The 23,755-nt window shown below is 50.3% G+C and overlaps 1 pseudogene; it reads right to left on the bottom strand.

The window, feature by feature from the left end:
- LOC126652463 (zinc finger protein 239-like) overlaps positions 1-23,755 on the bottom strand; it is an 81,139-nt pseudogene that overhangs the window by 17,774 nt on the left and 39,610 nt on the right.

Raw genomic sequence — 23,755 nt, 5'->3', positions numbered from 1 at the left:
GTGTCCAGGGACTCCCTGAACCCCCCATTCCTGTACACTGAGACGCCCCTGCAGCCCCTTATCTGGGACCAGGACCCCCTGCACCCCCTTCCCCGGCCATCCCACCTCTCCCAGACTCCACACTCCCTTTGCCTTGACGCTGGCACCCCCTGTGTTGCCCGTAACAAGAACACAAACCAACAGAGTGTCAGTTTATGCGGTGCTTTATTAAGGGCCCGGGAAACTTGAGGACTAACGTCCCAAGTCAGGATTCCAAAGACCCTCATGTCGACTACATCTTTTATACTCTTTAACAAACAAGGCTACGTGATTGGCTCATACATCAAAGTAAACACACCAGTTATACATAAACTTACATATATCACCCGATTACAATCCACCGTTCACCCCCTATCATAAATCTACCTCAACGGTCTAACTCTAAACTTTGTGTAACTGCCTCCCACCACCAGACCACATCCTATCTCTAGTTACAAATCATCTTGTACCAGTTCTGCATGCTTGACTTAATCCTTTGATTATTGTTTCTTCTCGATCAACACATTCTTAACTCTAACAAGTCCTAACTTGTGCCTGGCAGGGCCTCTTTCAGGCCTGCCCTACAAGGCAAGCCTTGACCACAGTACTACTAATGCTATAGTTACTGCAACACCTGGACCCCCAGTCCTGCCTCTCCCAGTCCCCAATCCCCCCTTTCCTCAACACCCAGGACCCCCTGAACCCCCTACTGGGACATCTCGGGTCTCCCCATCCAATGAACCACCTTTCCCTGAAACTGGAGGCCCCTGGACCCCCCTTTTACTCGGCACAGGGGCCCTCTAGACCCACTCTAGTGCTAATTCCTCCATTTCCCCTTTTTCCTTAACTCTGGGACCACCCTGCATCCCCTAATCCTGCACCAATAACCTCCTGCACCCCCTTTCCCAGACACTCCACCTTTTCCAGCACCCAGGTCCCCTTTAACCTTGACCCTGGGACGCCCTGGACTCCCATTCCTGCCTTTCCCAAACATCAGACCCCTGTGTTTTGAGCACTGAGGAACCCCCTGAACCCCCTTTCCTGCCATTCTGTGTCTCCCTACTCTGTGACCCCCCCCTTTCCCCGACACCGAGGACCTCTGGATCCCCCTTTCCTGGACACAGGGTCCCCCTTGACCCTCCATCCCCCCTCTCCAATCTCTGTACCCTGCTTTCCTTGGCCCCGGCACCCGCGGGAATCCCCTTCCCCAGCATCCCCACGACTCAGCCCAAAATAACCCTCCCACGAGTTCCCCCTCTCTGCTCTCTCCACTTTGGGGTCCCGAGGGTTCCCCCTCTCCGGGCTCCCCGTTTCGGGCTCCCAGGGGTCCCCCTCTCTGTGCTCCGGGTTGACAATGAAGGGCCTGACCCAGGAACACCAACCCTCACCGCGGGGGGGACCCACATCCCCCCGCCCACCGCCGGCAACCCCAAAAACACCTCCCAGCCACCCCCAACATCCCCCCAGGGCTCACCTGCGTCTCAGCTTTGGGCGCCTGCAAGATCCAAACCTCCTCTCCCGCAAAAAACAACCCCAAACCCCCCAACCCAGAGCCCCCCCAGCCAGCCGGGGCTCGGCTCTGCAGTCCCGCAGCACTTTCTCTCTCCTCTCGCTCCCGGTCCTGTTTCCCAGCTCCGGCCCAGCCCCGTGGCAGCACCAACGCCAGCCCAGCCCCGGGGCCATTCCTTGCCCCTTCCCGGCCTTGCCCCGGGCCCAGACCGGCTCTCCTCTTCTCTCCCACCCCCCGCACGCAGCTCTGGGGGGCACTGGGGGGATCGGGGGGCTCTGCTGGGCCTTGGCAGCAGCGCCTGGCAGCGCTTGGGCAGTGTGGGGGGAGCTCCTGCGAGTGCTGCCCACAAGAAAACACAAGAGCTGCGGCCACGTGTGCGGGGCTTTGTGGATCCCGGCGGGAATTCACAACCAACAGTACGGCCCCCACCGCGGGCTCGGCACAGGGGGCTCGGGGGTCCCCTCTCTCCAGGCTCCCCCCTCTCCAGGGACCAAGGGATGGGGACACCAAGGGACCCCGAGGGACCCCTTTCCCGCTGTCCCACCTCCCCTTATCCCCCCTCTCCCACCCCTTTCGCATCGTTCCCCCAAACCCCGGCTCGTTCCCGGCTCCATCTGGGGGTGACCCACCGCCCCTCGCGCTCCCTTTGGGGGTTCCAGCCCCTCTTTTCCCCCTCTCTCCCCTTTCCCACTCTGTCCCCCCCCGCTCACCCGCCCGAGAGCTCCACGTGTGCGGCCACCGGGACGGAGCACGTGAAAAGGGGGAGGGACGAAAGGGAGGACATTAAGGAGGAAAGGGAAAAGAAAGAGCATCGCCCTGCCCCATTGGGCGGGGAATTGTCAGGAAGAAACTCGTTCCAAAAATTCCGGTTGGTTGTCGGTTGTTTGTTCCTGGGGGGGTAGCGGGGTGAATGTTTGGATCTTTCAGGACCCCAAAGCTGAGCCGCAGATGCCCCTTGTGGGGATGTTGGGGATCCCCTGGAGGTGTTTTTTTGGGGGAGCCGGGGTGGGTTGCCGTCGGTGGGCGGGGGGATGCGGGTCCCCCCCGCGCTGGGGTTGCTGTTGCTGGGTCAGTCCCCGCCGCCTCCATTGCCAGCCCGGGGCCGGCGGGGGGGGCTGGGCCGGGACAGACGGACGGACACGACACAGCGGGTTTGGGGAGCCCTCGGGACAGCCGGGGGTGGGCGGGAGGACCCCCGGAGTGGGGAGAGCAGAGCGGGGTTATTCCACAGTGTCCCAGGGCTCCGTTGGCTCCAGAAGGCCCTGCAGTGTCACAAAGGTCCTTTGTTCCAGGAGGCTCCACCGTGTCCCTGCTGGAACACCCGTGGCTGTAACGCTGCTCCACCTGCAGAGCTGCCTCCAACTCTGGGGTCCAGAATAGGAAGGACATGGAGCTGTTGGAGCGAGTCCAGAGGAGACCACCAAGGTGATCAGAGGGATGGAGCAGCTCTGCTGGGAGGAAAGGCTGAGAGAATTGGGATTGTTCAGGCTGGAGAAGAGAAGGCTCCTGGGTGACCTCATTGTGGCCTTACAGTGCCTGAAGGGAGCCAACAAGAAAGATGGAGAGAGACTTTGGACAAGGCCTGCAGTGACAGGACAAGGGGCAGTGGCTTCTCACAAATAGAGGGAAGGATTCCAGGAGATAGGAGGAAGGAATTCTTTCCTGGGAGGGTGCTGAGATGCTCTTTAAGGCCCCTCCCAAGCTAAAGCATCCCATGATGCTGGGACTGGTGGGTGAGGGGGTGGTGGGAGCCGTCTGGGGCACAGGGACACGAAAGGAGGGAGTTTTCCATCCTGAGGGAAGGAAGGAGGGGGCAGCAGAACTGACCCCTTGGACACCTGGCAGGCAGGCTTTGGCTTGAGGTTGGTGATGGGCAGCTGAGTGAAGCCCCCACAATGCAGGAGGAAATGGTCAGTGACCTGCTCTGCCAGTGAGACCCCCACGAGTGCCTGGGCCCAGAGGGGATGAACCCCAGAGTACTGAGGGAGCTGCAGAAAGAGCTGGCCAAGCTACTCTCACTCCTGGCCCAGCAGTGCTGCAGAACTGCAGCAGTCCCAGCTGACTGGCAACAAACAAATGGGATGTCCATCCACCAGCAGGACCAGAAGGAGAATCAGGGGAGCTCCTGGTCTGTCACAGTGACCTCAATACCGGGGAAGTCCATGCTGCAGATCATCCTCAGTGCCATCCCATGGCAATGGGCAGGGGATCAGGCCCAGCCAGCGTGGGGTTAAGAAAGGCAGGTCCTGCCTGAAAACCTTATCTCCTCCTATTATGAAATGACCCATTAGCTGATGAGGGAAAGGCTGTGGATGTGTCTGTCCTGACTTCAGGAAAGCCTTTGACCCCATCTCCCACAGCATCTCCTGCACAAACTGGCTGCTTATGACCTGGACGAGGGAACTGTTTGCTGGGGGAAAAACTGGCTGATGGCCCAGGGAGTGGTGGGGGATGGAACGAAATCCAGGTGGGGCCGGTCACTAGTGGGGTTCCCAAGGGCTCAGGGTTGGGGCTGCTCCTGTTTAACATCGTTCTTGGTGATCTGGATGAGGGGATCGAGTGCCCCCCCAGGAAATTCATGAATACCATGAAGTTGGGTGTGAGTGTGGATCTGCTGCAGGGCAGGAAGGCTCTGCAGAGGGATCTGGACAGGCTGCATCAATCAGGCCAAGTGTCAGGGCCTGCACTTGGGTCACAGTAACTCCCTGGAATGTTCCAGGCTGGGGGTAGAGGGGCTTGAGAGCTGCTCAGCAGGAAGGGACTTGGGGGTGCACCGATCAGCCCTGCAGACCCTGGTAGCCCTGGCCTGTCTGTGCAGGTGAGCACAGTTTAGTGATAGGAAGCAACCGAGAAAGCAAACATTTTATATTCCTTTTTAAATCCCTTTAATTCCCTTTTTACTAGCTAGTACTGTAACAGAGGTTGTTCATACTATTGTATGAACACCAACAGATTAGGTAGTTTTTCTTGTATTCTTGTTTGGCTTTTGATTCTCTTTGCTAAGAGTTTTTTACTCTCACTGCAATAAAAGAGGTTTAGTAGTGTTTGAATGACTGTTGTACTTTCTTTGTTCTGGGCAGTTATCCCAATGAACCGATACAGCAAGCTCCTGAATTGTGTTTCTATCAATGCTTTTGTATCTGACCTGTGAAAAACCTTTCTGATAACGTTGTCCCTGATAGAAAGGTGACAGCATCAGGGGCAGCTTGTACTGAGCATGTGCTTACAGGTGTTTGGATGTTTAGGGAGGTTGTTCATGCTTTACATTTCTTGTCTTTTCTTAGAAAGAGGAAAACTTTTCCTGGGCCTGTGTGCAAGCAGAGCTCTAAGGAGAGCAGGTGGGAGATGGTGCCACGGGGCTGGAACATCCAGCTGCAGAGCTCAAATCTAATGCAAGAAGGGGGATGTCAGTCCAAGATGGGCCATGTCAGAACTAGTGAATTTGGGGGATGAGGAGCAAGGCTGATCATACAGGGTCAGTCTGGATCTCCTGAGGAGACACTCAGCATCAAGATCACTTGGAGAACACCGCTATCACCTCTCCTCTGAACTGAAAAATATCCATCCTTGAATTAAAAGAAAAAGTACATACTTTGAAGACTCGTTTTGAAATTGCTACTAATCTCCTTTGCTCCCCTTATCTTTGTGTCCAAATCCTTTGCACCGTGACCCACTTGCATCCCAAGGCTCTGTGTAAATCACTTCCTTTCATAGATAATTATATTTTTGTGACTTCTACTTTAAAATCTTCCTCCTTAGCTAAACTACAGAACAATTCCAATTAGTCATTTAAGAATTGAAAACACGAAGATAATTAAAGGAAAGAAAATATTTTGTTTTTTCTGGATTTTAATGAGACCCACAGGGTGTTTAGAGACAAGTCCATTGTCTTCAACTACTGAGAGAAGATTGAAGCAGCTGCTCAGGAAGTCAGAAGCCAAAGCCCAAGTCCCTTGAAGCATTGCTGGGCCCCACTGAGGGCAGGCACTGACAAAGCCTCCCCAGGGACTCCTTCGAGCAGATCCTTGCAGGCCAGGAGTGCAGGCAGACAAAGGCTCTGGGCAGGCCCCTGCAATGCTGAGCAAAGCCTGCCTTGGTTTTGTGGAGCACAAAGGCCAAGGCTGAGCCCCAGGCCCTGGCCCAGCAGATCCTGTCCATGCCGGGGAACTCAGGGCTGTTTGGGGGGCAGTGGGATGGGAGGGGGAGCAACAACAAAGGCCCAAAACTGTGCAAGCCCTGCCAGGCTGCTCAGGGAGGGGTGAGGCAGAACCCAAGGGCAGAAGCTGCCAGGAAAGTTGCTTGTGGTGGCCTGAGGGGCAGAGGCAGCTGCCAGAGCCAAGGGCACAAAGGCCTGGGTGCCTTTGGGCCTTGCAGCCCTGCCAGAGCCCTTGGCCATCTCTGCTGCAGGCTGTGCTCCCCTGGCCCTGCTACTCCTCTGGCCTTGCAGGCTGCACACACCCTCCTGCTTTCCCACCCCCCTCCCAGCAGCATTTCTGGGCCCTCCCTGATGGCTCTGCTGTCCCCCAGCTCTGGCTGCTGCCATGTGCACTTGGCCTTCTTGGCTTGGATGCTGAGCCCCTGTGCCCCAGGACATCCCTGAGAGAGCCCAGGCCCTTCTGCTGGGGGTCCCTGCAGAGCTGAGCAGATCCAGGTCACCTCCCATTGCTCTGCCAACCCCTTGGGGCTGCTCTGGGCCCTGCAGGTCCTTGCCCTGCTCCCAAGGGCTGTGGGGGTGCTTCATGGCCAGGGCTTGGGCTTTAGAGCTCAGGATGGGGATTAGGTAGAAGTTTGGGAGGTTTGTTGTTCTGCTGGCAGGCTCTGGTTCATGATTAGGGTTTTAGGCTGGGTTAGGATTAAAGCTTGTGTTTTCTTACTAACAATGCAGGTTTGTGATTGGGGTGGGCATTGGACTACAAATGAGTCTGGAGTGCTGGTTCGGGCTTTTTCTGTCTTGGAATTAGTGCAGTGGATTGCTTTCTGTGGGAAGGGCAGCACTTTTGGGTAATATTGGGGCTTGAGGTTACAAAGTGCAGTGGCATTTTTGGTTGCTTTCAATAAATCATATAAAGGTTTTACAAGTATTTCATATTGGTATATTCATGAACTACACCAAACTGTCATTCCCAGAAAAGCTCGAAGGTCCCTCACCGTGTCTGGTTTGGTCATCCAGCAGATGGCTCCTTTCCTTGTTGTTTTTAGGGATTGTTGTCCTCTGGAGATCCCATATCCTAGGTACACCACTTCTTCTTGCACTAGCTGTGCTTCCTGTTGGGAGACTCAATATCCGTTTAGACCCCGGAAATTTAATAGAGATATTGTCCATTGTACATTCTTCTTCTGTTTCATTTGCTATTAGAAAGTCATCTACATATTGCAGAAGGCCATGTCCCTGAGGCCGTTTCCATTGTTCCAACTCCTTGGCTAATTGATTTCTAAATAACGTGGGACTATTTTTATAACCCTGGGGTAAGACCGTCCAGGCTATTTGAGTCTTTCTCCCTTTGCTAACAGATTCCCATTTAAAGGTAAAAATCTTTTGGCTTTCCAATGCCAGGGTAAGGCAAAAGAATGCATCTTTCAAATCTAACACTGTGAACCAAGTCGGACTGTCTTTTAGTTTTGTTAAAAGTGTATAAGGGTTTGGCTACTACTGGGTGTATGAATTCCCATTTGCTTACAATTTGCTTTCAAATTTTATATTTAAGGGGTTTTAGGAAGAAAGTCTTTTCTGATTGGTTTGTCATTCCTATAACTTGAACAAACTCATTACTTTTGTTTTTATTCAAAACAAAAATGTATCTCCAATGTCAATTAGGAAATCTAATTCTTTTCCACCTTCCCCTAGCTCAATTCTGACCAATGGATCCGCCAGGGGTAAATCCACTGGTTCCCCTTATTTATTATTTTGATGAGTAATGACAGCCCCTTCTGGTTTTCTTTTAGGGTAGTCTCGTTTCCAGTGACCTGTTTGTAGACAATAGGAACATTGGTTAGATCTTATTTTTGCTTGCTGGGAGGGGAAGTTTCCTCTTCCCCTTGTAATCTGGCTCCTGTCTTGACCCCTTATGCCTGGTCCTGAGGAATTCAGGTTTTGGGTCATAGCAGCTATTACTCCTGTCAATTTTCTATCCTCCCTTTTCTCTCTCTTGTTAGTAGTAAACTTATTATTAGTACCTCTAAGTCTTTATTGGCAGGATGGTCTGTTTCCTGTAATTTCTTTCTAATATCAAAATTGCTTTGCAAATCTATGCTATTTTCCTTGTAACTTTTCAAGTAATTATTTTGCTGAATTTTTCATTCTAATTCTAGTTGTGCTAGATTTTACTCAGCATCTTCTAGTTGCATAGGCTTTTGTAAAATTCTGGCTCGTGTCTAAAAATATTTTTCACTTTATTCCACCACTTCATGTGTTAAATTATCAGTCGCTTCGTCCTTCTCTGGCTGCTGCCCTCGCGGGCAAGTCAGAAACAGAGATTGGGACTCCCTCTCACTTTGCAGTGACACTGCATCTCAGACACACTCACACACATACACTTGCACACTTATTCTTTAAAATTTTCTAGGTTTTATGTCTTACTGTTGTTTTACAATAATATTCATTTTCTTGGTCTCTTTTAAGCTCTGATTATCACCACACTTAATGCATTAAAAATTCAAAGGTTCAATTTTAACCTTATTCCTTGCGTCTCCTTAGGTCCTAAAATGTATCTGCTACAATCTCACGTACAATGCACAGTTACAAAGGACAAATATTAGTTTTTGGTTTCAAACGGCGTGGCAGAGTTTCTGTTACTCATTTGGGATTACCGAGGTCACTTTCTGTAAGCAAACAAACAAACCACAACTTTTAGCACAGAATAAATCAGTATGGAAAATGAAATGAAACAAAGAGACGCATAGTACGTTATCTCCAGCTACCGCATTCCAGGGATTCCTAGCAAGGCTAGAAGAAAAGCAAAAGGAAGCTTCTCTGGGTCCTAAATTCCTTATCTCAAGAAAATCTAAAGGAAACCTAATTCCAAATCTTAAGATAATGCAAAAGGAAATTTATGGATTATTAGCTTCCCATACGAATTCTTATTCTTAAACATATAAGAGAACAACTCACAAGACAAAACAATTAAAACCATAAAAGACAAGACGAGAAGAAAACCAAAATCAAATGCAACACAATACAGACCAAATCTAGGAGGTTTAAACCAAAGCTCCCCTCATTTTCAGGTCATGCAAATGGCATAAAACTCAATGATTACTACCACAAGTACCCTCACAACATACATCTGTGGGACTCGAACCCACAACTTTCAACTAGAACCCAAAACTTTCAATACATCGGTGGGACTCGGACCCACAATCGATATATACCCTTTTAGAAGACGTCCCTTCTTAATACCCCTGCCTTACAGCGTCCTGTCCCGTTTCACAGGGTTACTCCCTGTGTGATGGTATCCCATCCCAGGTTATCTGGCCAACCTTTAGATCCCCAAATAAAAACAAATATAAATACCTTTTTATGTTGAGCAGAAATGTGTGAAGCTGAGGGGCAGGGGAGACTTCACTGACAGAATCTGGTCGGGGGGCCCCTAAGCATACCCAGGCCCCCTGGATTCCAGCACCGGCGGAGAGGTCTCCTGGCTGGCTGGTCAGCCAAAATGATGCCCAAAAAGGCACATTAAAAACTGCTCAGAGACAGTTTTGAGTCTTTAAGCAGCAAAAGGTATTTATTAGAGAGCAACGTTGGGGGCTAGCCAACTCACGCTGGACAAAACTAGCCCAAAGTTATCAGTGTAAAGTCAGGTATTTATACAGTTTTTAGTGAGATATTACATCACCTTTTATGCCTATTCATACTATTGCAACATTTCATTATAATATTCATAGCAGGCGGAGCCTGGGCGGAGTCTGGGCAGTAGTGTCCTTTTGGGGTGCTGTTTTCGGGGTCGTTCCTGTTTCTTCATCCTCAGGGGGTCCCATTCCAGAAGTCTTCCTTGCTTTGAACTTTTCAACTTTCTTAGTTGGCTGTCTTCCTGATGGTGAATTTTGCAAGATTTTGGATTCATGCCCCTATTTTACCACTTACTCCATAAGGAACCCTTCCTTATGTCTATTTAGGTATGTGTGTTAGCATTTTTGGTGTTCTTTACTTTCCTGTGTTCTTAGTTTATGTTCTTTGTGTTAGTGTGTTAGCATTCTTTGGCCAGGTGTTATCTTTCACTAGCCTTGAATTCTAGTTCCTTTAGTTCTTTACCCAAATTATGCACTCTGAGTTAACTTTTTGGGTCTTGCTCTGTTTCAGCCCTGCAGTGTCACAGTGGCTGCTTGGATCCATCAGGTTCCAAAATGTTTCAAGGTTCCTCTCTTTTCACAAGGCTCCAAGTGCTAAATGGCCCCTTCATTCCACAAGATTCCACACTGTCCCTGTGTTCCTTGGTTTCCGTGAGGCCCTGCAGTGTCACAATGGCCCCTTGATTCTATGAGATTTTCCAGTGCAACAATGGCCTCCTGATTTCATGGGTTTTAGAAGTGACACAATGACCCCGCTATTTCCTAAGGTTGTCACTGTCCCTCAGTTCCTTTGGCTCCCTTAGGCCCTGGAATGTCACAATGGCCCCTTGATTTTATGAGGTTGCAGAGTGTCATCACAAAGCTGACCCCACCCAGATGGAAGTTTTGGGGAGGTTGGGGGTAACTGGGAAAGGGGAGCACAGCCTGCAGCAGAGATGGCCAAGGGCTCTGGCAGGGCTGCAAGGCCCAAAGGCACCCAGGCCTTTGTGCCCTTGGCTCTGGCAGCTGCCTCTGCCCCTCAGGCCACCACAAGCAACTTTCCTTTGTCTGCCTGCACTCCTGGCCTGCAAGGATCTGCTCGAAGGAGTCCCTGGGGAGGTTTTGTCAGTGCCTGCCCTCAGTGGGGCCCAGCAATGCTTCAAGGGACTGGGAGTTTGGCTTCTGACTTCTTGAGCAGCTTCTTCAATCTTCTCTCAGTACCTCACAACTATGGACTCTTCTGTAAACACGCTGTGGGGCTCATTAAAATCCAGAAATCTCTCAGGATCTCTTTGTTTTTCTTTAATTGTCTTCAAGGCAATTTCAAAACAAGTCTTCAAAGTTTGTACTGTTTACTTTTTTTTAAGTCAAGGATGGATATTTTTCCATTCAGAGGAGAGGTGATAGAGGTGTTCTCCAAGTGATCTTGATGCTGAATGTCTCCTTAGGAGATCCAGACCTACCCTGTATGATCAGCCTTGCTCCTCACCCCCCAAATTCACCAGTTCTGACATGACCTATCTTGGACTGACATCCCCCTTCTTGCATTAGACTTTGAGCTCTACAGCTGGATGTTCCAGCCCCACGGCACCATCTCCCACCTGCTCTCCTTGGAGCTCTGCTTGCACACAGGTCCATGAAAAGTCTTCTTCTTTATAAGACAAGAAAAGAAATGTAAAGCAGGAACAAGCTCCCTAAACATCCAAACACCTGTAAGCACATGCTCAGTACAAGCTGCCCCTGATGCTGTCACCTTTCTATCAGGGACAACGTTATCAGAAAGGTTTTTCACAGGTCCATACAAACACAGGTCGATAGAAACACAATTCAGGAGCTTGCTAAGGAGACAATCAGACTCCTGAAGACAAACAAGCTTTCACCTCCCTTCCCACATGCCCAGGTGAGAGGGATCTGAATGGAGAAGGAGGAAGGAGAGGAGAAAACTGGGAAGGGCCTTTGTCTTGACAGTCTGTGTAAGAAGATGATCATTGAGATGGTCAGTGTGTCAGGACAGGTGTGAGGATATGAGAGATTAGGGAAACTCAATAGCCCAGATAACAGGCAGAACAGTGGTGCTGAAGCTCCAGGGGAAGAGCGAGACTCTTTTGGAATGTCCCTTTTGAAAGGCCCTGGAATTGGTAGAGCTCTGCTGGGAGTGAAGACAAACCAAGGTGGCACCATCTGTGACAGGGGCCAAAAGTGCAGGCCAGGGAAGCACAGGCTGCACAAGGTGCCTTTGGGGAGCAGTGAGACAGGGAAGGGCTCCAGGGGGTGACGGGTCTGGCACTGAAAGAGAAGAGCAGGAGCAGGGACTGTCCAAGGATAAATCAGGCCCCACCAGCCTTGCTGGCTTCATGATGAAGTTACTGCCCTGGTGCACAGGGGAGGGCAGGGGATGTGTTTGAGCTCCACTTCAGCTCAACTCTTGGCCGGGCCAAGGAGGGGATTGTCCCACTCTGCTCTGCCCTGGGGTGGCCTCACCTGCAACACTGGGGCAGTTTGGGGGCACACAATGGAAGGGAGAGATTGAGCCATTGGAGAGTGTCCAAAGGAGGCCACGAGAATGGGGAAGGGCCTGGAGGGGAAGGCGTGTGAGGACACTGAGGGCACTTGGTGTGTTCAGCTGGAGGAGACTGAGGGGAGACCTCACTGCAGTCACAACTTCCTGGGCAGGGGAAGAGGAGGGACAGGCCCTGAGCTCTGCTCTGTGGGGACCAAGGATGGGACTGGGGGAACGGCCTGAAGTTGTGTCAGGGCAGGGTTAGGTTGGATCTTAGAAAAAGGTTCTTTTTCCCAAAGGGTGGTTGGGCACTGAACAGGCTCCCCAGGGCAGTGGGCAAAGCATCGAGGCTGAAAGAGCTAAAGGAGCATTTGGATGATCCTCTAAGGTTCATGGTGAGAAACTTGAGGATGACCCTGTGCAGGGCTAAGGGTTGGACTCGATGATCCTTGGGGGTTCCTTCCAAATTAGCATATTCTGTCATTTGCTGATTTGGTTTGGTTTGGTTGTGCTTGGTTCAGGACACAACACATTCTCACGGTTCTTCAGGAGAAAATTAGAAGTGATTTCATTCTAGAGGTCATTGGTGGAGCAACCCAGTCTGCTCTGGCCCCACAGCAGTGCCCACCCCAGGGAGTTGCAGAGCTCTGGGCACTCCCCCCACAGCCCCAGCCCCTCTGAAGGGCACAGCAGCTCCTGGGGCACAGAGAGGAGTCTCAGCATCCCCATCAGCTCAGGGGCTGCACACTCAGCATGGCAGCAGCAAATGGAGCTCAGGGCAACTGCAGGAGCCCTGGTGTCACCTGCAGGAGATGCCCAGCACAGCCTGACTGTGCCCCTCAGTGCCAGCCCCTCTGCCCAGCCCAGCACAGAGTCCTGGCCCAGGGACAGAGCAGCCTGTACCCAGGGGGGCTGCAGAAAGAGCTTTCTCTGTGCCATGGATTCCTCTGTGCAGGCACAGAAATGCTGCCTTGCTCTTCTGAGGCACATCCCTTTGCCCAGGGCAGTGTGTCCAGGCTGCCTTGGGCAGTTGCAGATCCCAGCCTGGGATCCCTGCAGGGCCCTGAGCTGGAGGGGCTGCTCTGCAGAGGGAGGGGCTGTGGCACCCTGGGCTGAGCCTGCACTGGCCATGCTGGTCAGGCTGGGAAGCAGAGCCAGCAGGATGGGGATCCCTCCTCTCCACCCTCTTCCATCTCCCTGGAAGGCTCAGTAGCCATGAACAAGGCTGGGTAGGACCATGGGCTATTTGCAATGGCACAGAGGGCAGGGCAGGGCTCCTCTCAATCCAGCCTGTGGGCTGCAGAGTTCTTCAGGACACCCTCCTAAAAAGCCCAGCCCTGGCTCTGGTACAGCCCTCCCTGAGCTGGGCAGGCACAGTGCGAGTTCACTTCAAGTGGACTTGCTCTTTACACCAACCTTTTAAAAAGAACAGAGTCTTCAGGAACTGCCCAGAGGGGATCCCCTTTCCTGATGGAAATGATGTTAAGTAGCCCAGCTCTGTGCCAGCAGTGCCAGAACCTGTTCCTGCCCATGGTCCCAGCACTGACCCACAGCAGTGACTGAGCTGCCAGAGCACTCAGGCCTTGGGCAAGGAGCAGAAAGAAGAGGGAGGCAGTGGATAAAGAGCATCTCTGAAAAGCCCAAGAGCTGCTGCTCCCTGGCAGTGCTCCTGCCCCTGGACTCTTTACCCCTTCTCCTCTGCACACAGGCACTGCCCTCCAGCTTCAGGGAACTTATTGGAGCAAGAATCTGGAAAAAAATATTCAAGTCCTTTGTTATACTCAGAGTTTGTGATTCTGCATGTATACAATAACAAAGGCAGGATGTTTGACAAAGAAGTGGCTGCAGGAACTTTTATTTTCTTTACACACTTGTGGGTCAAAAAAAAAGAGAGTATCAAGTAGGTACAGGATGAAGAATAAATTTCTGTGTTACCAATATTAAAAGAGGAAAAAATATTGGAAAACTCTGCCTCTGCCACTCGCAAAAGTTTTAGAAGGCAGGCTGGGCCAGAGATGTGCTACACAGTGAGTGTCCTGCAGCAGAAAAGAGGCAGGTTATTGCTCCTGAAAAGCATCTAGTCATCATTGTCCTTATGGCATCCTTGAGCTCCTGGTTCCTCAGGCTGTAGATGAGGGGGTTCAGTGCTGGAGGCACCACCGAGTACAGAACTGACACAATCAGATCCAAAGATGAGGAGGAGATGGAGGGGGGCTTCGAGTGGGCAAATGTGCCAGTGCTGAGGAAGAGAGAGACCATGGCCAGGTGAGGGAGGCACGTGGAAAAGACTGTGCCGTCCCTGCTGAGAGGGGATCCTCAGCACAGCCCTGAAGATCTGCACATAGGAGAAAACCATGAAAATGAAACAAACAAACACTAAAAAGACACTAACCCCAAGAAGCCCAATTTCCCTGAGGTAGCCTGAGTGTGAGCAGGAGAGCTTGAGGATCTGTGGGATTTCACAGAAGAACTGGCCCAGGGCATTGCCCTGGCACAGGGGCAGAGAAAATGTATTGGCTGTGTGCAGCAGAGCATTGAGAAACCCAGAGGCCCAGGCAGCTGCTGCCATGTGGGCACAAGCTCTGCTGCCCAGGAGGGTCCCGTAGTGCAGGGGTTTGCAGATGGCAACGTAGGGGTCGTAGCACATGATGGTCAGGAGATAAAACTCTGCTGACATGAAGAAGACAAAGAAAAAACCTGAGCAGCACATCCTGTGTAGGAGATGGTTGTGGTGTCCCAGAGGGAGTTGTGCATGGCTTTGGGCACAGTGGTGCAGATGCAGCCCAGGTCTGTGAGGGAGAGGTGCAGCAGGAAGAAGTCCCTGGGGGTGTGCAGGTGCTGGTCGCAGGCTACGGCGCTGAGGATGAGGCCGTTGCCCAGGAGGGCAGCCAGGGAGATGCCCAGGAAGAGCCAGAAGTGCAGCAGCTGCAGCTCCCACCTTCCTGCCAGGAGCAGGAACTTGGTCATGGAGCTGCTATTGGACATTTCTTGCCTCTGGACATGGAGACCTGTTGAATGAGGAAAGGACAGTTAAAAGTTAGGGTAGAGTAGTCTGAGAAAAATCAAAGCATCTTTCCAAGACACCTCTCACTGCTCCATTGCTTTTCCTTCTCTAGGAGTCTCTTCTTCAGCTCCATGACTGGAGCCCTGGTTGGGACTCACTACATTTTCTATGAGGATCAGACCCTGTGCCCACTGGCTGTGAGGGGTCAGCCCTGCTCTGCACCCCTGGGGTCATGGGCATGGTGGGGACAGGAGCCTGTCCTGGTGTTCAGCTGTGACAGATGAAACTGGTCCCAGTGCAAAAGTGCTTGTCAGCATCTCCTCTCCCAGAAGAACCAAGAGAGCAGAAGGCAGTTCCAGAAGTTTGGGGTTGTTTATTTTTCAGACTTCCCTCATCTCTCCTGAGGAGTGTTCCTGGATGTCAGAACCCTTCAGCACTTGTGATGCACTCAGGGAGAACAGAGCAGGTCCTGCCAGGTTGGAGGATTGTCTGGGGCTTAGTGCAGAGTGAGGGGAGCTGCTCTGTCCCTCTCTCTTGTTCCCAACTGCCCTGGGTTGGCTCCTTCCTCAGATGGAGATTGATCACACTCCCAGTTTGGTCTGAAAAGCCCCCAGACACTGCTGAGAGCAGAGGGATCCATCCCACACCCCTCAGTGTCTCAGCCTGTCTCAAGGACTCAGCACCCCCCTTGTAGCCAAGGACACCCGTGGCTCATCTCACCAACCCAACAGCATCTCCTGGGCTGGCACAGCAGCTCTGCCCCTCTGCACTGGGCCAGCTGAGAAACAAGGAATGCACAGGGAGGGGCCAGCTGGGAGAGGCCAGGGCAGAGCCCACTGGGCACTCAGGGCAGCCTCCCCCTGAGCCAGCTGGGCCACCTCCCACACACCACCAGTGCCAGGAAGGTGTTCTCAGCCCTGTGCAGCTCCTCAGAGGTCCCTCTGGAACTCAAACCACCAGGCATGTGGCTTGAGAGCTTGAGAGAAATCCCTCCTTGGACCTTCCCCTTGAAGGATCCCCTGGAAAATGTGCTGGGCTGCTCTGGTTGTGTGAGCAGCCCTGCCCCAGGAAACTCTCTGCTGATCAGGGAAGAAACCTGCCCTGCCCTGCCAGGTTTTGCTCTCTCCCCCCACAGCCCCTGCCCAGCCCTGAGGGAGCTCCCCAGCCCGGCTGAGGCTGCCCCTGGCAGGTGGCAGAGCTGCTGCCCCAGCACAGCTCCTGGGCTGCAGGACCCTGCTCTGCAGGACAGCTTGGGGCAACCTGGGGGGCACAGCCCGGCTTCACAGCCCTGCAGGAGCCCTGGCAGAAGGGAACCCTGCTGGGATGGGCCTGGGATGCTGCAGCAGGACTGGGATGTGCCAGCGCTCGCAGATCTTTGCCCAACCTGCAGACACCTTGCCCTTCCTGCTGACTGACCTGACACCAACACCCAGGGAGGAGTCTTCCTAAACTCTGAGGTGTTACTGAGGGGAACAGCAGGTCAGAAAACATCAATATCCAATCAGCCAAGGGACAAGTCCAGGGACTTTTTGCAAGAGAAAAATCTGAATTCCCACAAACAGGTCATCCTAAAACTTTTCATGTTTTCCCAAAGGATTTGTGCCATTTTCCTGTGAGTTTGATCTGTCTCATAGAGGTGTCATTCAAAATGTCCAAGATACAGTTAAAAATTGCATGAGAGAAAAGTCACCATGATTGTTTTCTAATTCACCAACTTCATAATATAATTACACAGAAAAAGGAAACATTCTTATTTAAAACAAAAACAAATCCCTGAGATACCCACCTTCATTTCAGTTGAATGCTTGAACTCAAAGCAACCATTCACATGCAGATTATCCACAGAGCAGCAATGCCTGCTTGTCCCCAAATGTTGTCAAAACTCCTCTTTTGAACTCTCAGGTGTCTCCCTGCTCCAAAGATGTGGGCTGGAGCCCAGGGCAGGCCAGCTTTGCTCCCAGGAACCTGCCAGAGCCCTTCTTAGGTGGTGCCAATCTCACAGGCAGCGTTTCCCAAAGCTGGAGGAAGCCTGAAAAGGAAGGAACCTTCCCCAAACCCAGCCAGGCTTTTCTCAGCAGCTGTGCTGGTGCCCAGAGCCTTTGCCTCCCTGCACTCAGGGCCTCCAAGGAGCTGCTGCAGAGTCCCTGGGGAGGCTTTGTCAGGAGGGGCCCTCGGGGGGCTCCTTAAGGCTTCGAGGGCCTGCAGGATTTTCAGAGCAATTTGGGGTTTGCATTTGGTTTTGCATCTCTGAGAGGTTTGTGCAACCCTGGCCTCCAATTATCTGCTGTAACGAGTCCCTTGAGAGCCTCAGACAGTGACAACCCTCAGTGGGTCATTAATGCTTCAAGGCACTCAGGGTTTATTAAAACACTTAACTTTTTGACACTGAGTCTCTGGGAGGTTTATGCAATCATGGCCTCCAATTATCTGCTTTAATTAGTCCCTGGAAAGACTTTGTCAGTAGTGACACTCAGTGGGGCTCCTTAATGCTTCAAGGTACTCAAGGGTTTTGAAGGAACTTTTCATTTTGAAAGTGAGTCTTTGAGAGGTTTGTTCAGTCATGGCCTCGAATTCTCTCCTCCACTGAGTCCATGAGGAGCCTGTTTTGGGAATGGCCCTCAGGGGGACCCATTAATGCTTCCAGATATTTTGGGTTTTCCTTCTGACTTTCACTTATGGTCAGGTTTGTACAATCTCCCCTCAGTACCTGAGGTTCAAGGACTCAGCACCAAAAGCCCCTCGGGGCTCATTCAGATAAAGCAAGTCCTGACAAACCATGCCCCTTCCCGTGATTTCCCTCTAGTCTAGACAGTAAATTGTTGGCGACGGGGTTTAAGCAACCATGGATGCTTGGAAAAAGGATAGAGACAATAACACTAATTTTGACGCGTGGAAGGTGCAGAGAGACGACGTGGGACCGAGACTTTGAGATTCACCTCATGGACAGTTGTACAGTGGCTCGTGTGTTGAACTCAAACCTATTGTTAGGTTGCCTACCCTCCATTTTCCTTTTCTTCTCCCCTTAGCTGGTAAGCCCTGTCAGGCTTGGCAACACTCTCCCCATTGGTCGGCTTATCATGGGATACCGTCCAATCCTGTTGCCCCAGGTTTTCTCCTCCCTGGTTTACTCCCCCTCATGTTTATGTATCCCCTGTTACCCAGTGAAGTGTTGTGGATTTGCATGCTCCACCCGGTTACCTCCCCTTTTCCAGAGTTTTCTCCCTAGGGGGTATAAAAAACCCTCCATTTTGGTTAATAAACGGATCAGCCTTTGGCATCCTCGGTGTTCACATCGTGTCTGTGTATTCCTTGTGGGTCACAGTGCGTGCGAACCTAACTGGGAAGCTCTTGCTGCTGCATACTTCAACACCTCACGAAGCAGCCTGCAAGAACCCCCCGCGGCTGGTCTGCTCCCTTCCCAGCAGACAAGGCTGCGACAAATGGCGCCCAACGTTTAGGGTTGCTTTGTGAGAACTTCTTTTTTGATCTTCTCACACCACCCTTCACTGGGTAACAGCTGCGGGAGTGTCTGATACGCCGCAGTCCGGCAGCCTCCCCCGACAGAGACTGGACAATGCGTCCCCCTCATCGACGGAGCAGGCGACTGCTGAGAGAGGTGAGCTGTCGGGGAAGTCCCTACCCTTCCTAACCCCTCTCCACAACCCCCGTTTCATCGCGTCTACACACCATGGGATCCACTCTCCGTAAACCCGAGCGCCCAATCTACAAGAAAATAATAGCGGTTATAGACTACCATGGGCATAAATATGATAAGGCTTCTCTAAAAGCCCTTGCCACCTGGATAAACGCCCATCAATTCCATCTCCCAGATGAACTTAACATCAACGACTGGGATACACTTGGCGCTACCCTTTGGAGGGCAGAAAAAAAGGGGGATAAGATAGCGGTTAAATCATTGATTGCGTGGAGACTTATATATATGTTACTCCAAGATCGTCAGAAGAGTGGACTTTGTACCCCTGTAGTAAACTCGCTTACGACTCAAAATGGCGACTCTACACCTTCTCGCCCCCCTACTAACATGGCGGGAGTGACCTCCGGGAGGGGTGAAGGACCAAATGGCGCGGGAACACGTGTCCACTGCATGCCACGCGACGACAATGGTGGCGTCGGGAGACATCTTGTTTCATGGAACCACGAGGGAAGGGCTGTAGGCGGAGTCAAAATCGTAACTCCAACGACGAAACCACCAAACTACACTCCCCCTGACGTCACACCATCATTTGTCTCCGCCCCTCTCGACGTCATAAACACTCCCCGCTTACATCATGTTGTGTCTCCACCCTCGACCCAAGGACACGCCTCATTTCCGGCAGTAAACCCCACCCTTCCGGAACATCATGGCTGCGCCCATGACATCGGGCCTGTACTTTCTCCACCCAAGACCTATCCACCACTACCACCTAGACCCCCCGCGAAGTCCACCATCCCCCACATCCAACACCACCTGAAGAGCCACACAGGCCTGAGCCCCTGGCCACGGCTCCCGTCCTGCTTCCACCTGTGGCCTTCAAAGAATTTTCTTTCAAATCCAGGCAATCTCGTGGCACTGTCACACATGCCTCTACCCCTCACATACAACAACAATCTCCTGTCCTACCTCCAAATATACAACATCCTGATACTAACCCACACAAACATTCATCCACACCACAATTACCAATGCATTCCTCTGATGACGACACTTGTTTAGAAAGTGATGAGGAAGTAGTACCACCCCCTCACACCCGAGTTATACCTTCAACAAAACCTAAAACACTTAAGACTAATACATGTACATCTCCTTCCTCTAAAACATCCACACCTACTATCTCCACAATTAAATACACCACACATACTGGAGATGAGGGAAACATATACACCTTCCCAGACACTACCACTACTCAAAAACCTGTAACACCAGGCCCTTGGGTAGATGTTACTCATGAGGTGATTGAGGCACAGGAGAAAGCCTGGAGAGTGTTCCATGAACAGGCAGCTCTTGCTGGTGATTTAGAGATGCTTCAAGCTTTCCCAATAATTAAAGAAGATGGCAGACCTCCTCAATGGAGACCCATCTCATACCCCGTCCTCAAGGACATAAAAAAGGCAATTACAGACCACGGCTTAAATTCCCCATACACCCTCAGTCTCCTAGAATCTTTTTTTAATGCTTTTGACCTTACACCTAACGACATAAGACAAGTCACCAGTGCTTGGTTATCAACACTAGAATACTCTGCTTTTGAAGCAGAATGGAAACTACTAATCAAAAAATATGTTAAAGAAGGCGGAGACATTAGAGGGATGAGCCATGAGCAAGCCATTGACAGATTGTTCGGGGAAGGGGCATACACTTCGAACGCACGGCAGGCTATGACACACATTTCTCTCATACATAAAACCTGCGAGCTGGCGTTTAAGGCTATAAAAAAGGTAGCTAAGGTCACCACGAACACTCCCTCATACGCTCTAATATTCCAAGGCCCTAAGGAGCCATTCTACGATTTCGCCACGCATTTGAAAGACGCTATTGCTGAACAGATTAACGATACAGTGTCACAAGACATACTTTTTAAATCATTAGTGGTTGAGAAAGCGAATGAGGAGTGTCAAAAGATTTTACGTCCATTGAAAAACCCCACATTAATTGATATGATTGAAGCATGCCGCAATGTAGGTTCCACCAAGGAAGATCTAAAACTAGTACTGTGTGCTGTTAAAGGCCAATGCTTTAATTGTGAAAAGGAGGGACATTTAGAGAGACACTGCCCTGAAAACAACCAGCAACAGCAACCGTTACCTACTCGAAATCTGCCAAGATTCAACTGTCAGAGATGTGGCAAAGGTAAACACTGGACCTCTCTGTGTAGGTCAGTGACTGATGTTAATGGTGACCCCCTTCCACCTAAGTCACCTAAACCCCAAATCAGAAAGCAGGTCACTTTTAACACTCCACCTCCACAACGAAAGCTAGACAGTGAACAGGGAAACTCTCTCCCGAGCGCCAAGGGGGGCGCGATGACAGCAAATACCTCCCCGATCTACCTCACACGGGCTCAGTCCGAGCCAAATCTCCATTAAAGGCGACACAGCACATTGCACTTTATCCCTGCACCTCGTCGGCCACACTATCTGGGGAAGAGTGCACGATTGCTACGACACCCAATAAGACTTTAAATAAAGAAGAAATCTATTTAGTCCAACCAACCGAAGAAGCCTCCTCCAGAGGCATAATAGCTCAAACTGAACTTATTGACAATTGTGATAATAATAAACTCACCATTTCTGTTCGAGTTCTTCTCCCACCTACAGAAATAGGCCAGCAGGATCCAGTCGCAACACTATTACCCGTGTCAAAGTTAACCCAACTGGCGCAGGACGTTACCAAAGTTGTCAATTGGACAACAACACTCGCGGACACCCAACCACTGATGAGGGTCGACATCGCTTCACAGCTGGGAAATTTACCAATTACAGGTTTACTCGACACGGGAGCGGATGTCACCATAATAGCCACCAAGGACTGGCCGGATTCCTGGCCTATTGAAGAAACTATTGTAAATGTGTCTGGGGTGGGGGGTTCTCGAAAACCCCAGCAAAGCAGACATGTTATTACTTTTACCGACCCTGACAATAATGTAGCCACTTGTAAACCCTTGATTTTACCTCTACCAACGACACTTTGGGGCAGGGATATACTGGCTCAATGGGGCACTAAGATCAAAACAAATTTATAACATCGGCCACTGGTGAGCAGCTGCTACCGAAACTCAATTGGCTCACACAAAAACCTATCTGGGTAGACCAGTGGCCCCTTCCACAGAAAAAGCTGCATCAATTGGAAGTTCTGGTCAAGGAACAATTAGATTCAAAACACATAACCCCATCAACCAGTCCCTGGAACTCCCCTATATTTGTTATTCAGAAAGCTTCGGGAAAGTGGCGTTTATTACAAGACCTAAGAAAAATTAATGACGTTTTAGAACCCATGGGCTCCTTACAATTAGGAATGCTGGCGCTCTCAATGCTTCCGCAAAATTGGCATATAGTTATAATCGATATTAAAGATTGCTTTTTTCAAATCCCTTTACATCCTGAGGATGTTGACAAATTTGCCTTTACTGTACCCTCCAGGAATGCCGGAGAACCCAATAAGAGATATGCGTGGAAGGTTTTACCCCAGGGCATGAAAAATTCACCCACCCTTTGCCAGTTATATGTGTCTAAAATTTTGTCCCCGATTAGACTCCAAAATCCATCTGTCATCATTTACCATTATATGGATGACATCTTAATTTGCGCTCAATCCAAAAATGAAGTTAATCTGGCTTTAATTTCAGCAATGGCAGCACTAGAAACCTTCCACCTCCATGTCTCTTCGGAAAAGATCCAGTGGGACTCTCCGTGGCACTACCTGGGATGGAAAGTATCCCACACTTCGATTACCCCTCAAAAAATAAAAATTGATCATGAAGTCAAAACACTTAATGATTTACAAAAATTACTAGGCAACATCAATTGGATAAGACCACAATTGGGAATAACAACCGACAAACTCAGCCCCCTTTTCAATTTATTACAAGGAGATCCAGACCTTAATTCCCCCAGATCCCTTACAAAGGAAGCATTGCAATCCCTTTACATTGTTGAGCGCAAGATTTCCAATATGCAAACACATCGAAAAATTATTGGTGTTCCACCTGTTATTATCATCCTGTTTGGCCCCAAACAACCCTTTGCAGTCTTAGGTCAAGTCACCAACAACTCCGATGATTTCTTGATTTGGGAATGGGTTTTTCTACCACACTGCTTCTCCAAAACGTTAGTAACTCCCCCCGAGTTACTCGGTAAATTGATTTTTAAAACCAGAATGCGGTGCTGGGAGATGTCAGGTGAGGAACCTCATACCATCTATATTCCCCTGTCGTCGGAACGATTTGAGCAAATGCTAGTTCTCTCCATGGATTTTCAATTGGCGATTCAGGATTTCTGAGGACAAATCAAATTCTCATCCCCCGGACAAAAAATCTTACAAAAACTCAAATTCATTTCAATCACATTTAAATTTACACAATCCTTAACCCTGATTCCCAATGCCATCACAGTTTTTACTGATGGCTCGGGACGCACGGGCAAGGCCATAGTGACGTGGCAAATTAATGATGAATGGTATCATGACTGCCACGTCACTACTGGTTCTTCTCAAATTGTGGAACTTTCGGCTGTAATCAGGACTTTTACCATCTTTCCTAATCAACCCTAAATATTGTAAGTGACTCGGCCTATGTCGTAGGAGTGGTACAAAGAGCGGAACACTCCTATTTGAAAAACTTGAATAACGAACAACTGTTTTTAATGTTTCGGTCTTTAATCACACTGATTAGCCAACGAGAGCACGCCTATTTTATTACACACGTCCGCTCCCATTCCACTCTCCCTGGACCTATAGCAGAGGGAAATTGCCGAGCTGATCTTTTGGCAGGTATGTCAGTTGTCCCTAATCTATTGGAGCAGGCGCGTACCTCCCACGATTTTCTTCACCAGAATGCAAAATCTCTTCAAAAGCAATTTAAAATATCCCGAAATCAGGCCAAAGAGATAATCAAGGCTTGCCCTGATTGCCAAAGAATAACCCCTCTTCCACCTACAGGAGTCAACCCCCGAGGATTAGAACCCCTTCAAATCTGGCAGACGGATGTTACTTATGTCCCTCAATTCGGCAGATTAAAATACGTACATGTCTCCATTGACACCTTTTCTAAATTAATAGTAGCATCCGCGCATTCTGGGGAAAAAAGTCGAGATGTTAAGAAACACTTCTTAATGGCTTTTGCCCACATGGGAGTACCTCATCAAATTAAAACAGATAATGGTCCTGCATATGTGTCTTCAGGCACCCAAACCTTCTTTCAAGAATGGGGCATCAAACATATCACCGGCATCCCTCACAATCCTA

Source organism: Myiozetetes cayanensis, unplaced genomic scaffold (assembly GCF_022539395.1).
Source record: "Myiozetetes cayanensis isolate MyiCay16 unplaced genomic scaffold, myiCay2020 scf88, whole genome shotgun sequence".
In the NCBI taxonomy this organism is placed as follows: domain Eukaryota; kingdom Metazoa; phylum Chordata; class Aves; order Passeriformes; family Tyrannidae; genus Myiozetetes; species Myiozetetes cayanensis.
The sequence above is the reverse complement of the archived record's forward strand: the minus strand, read 5'-3'. Positions and strand labels throughout refer to the sequence as shown.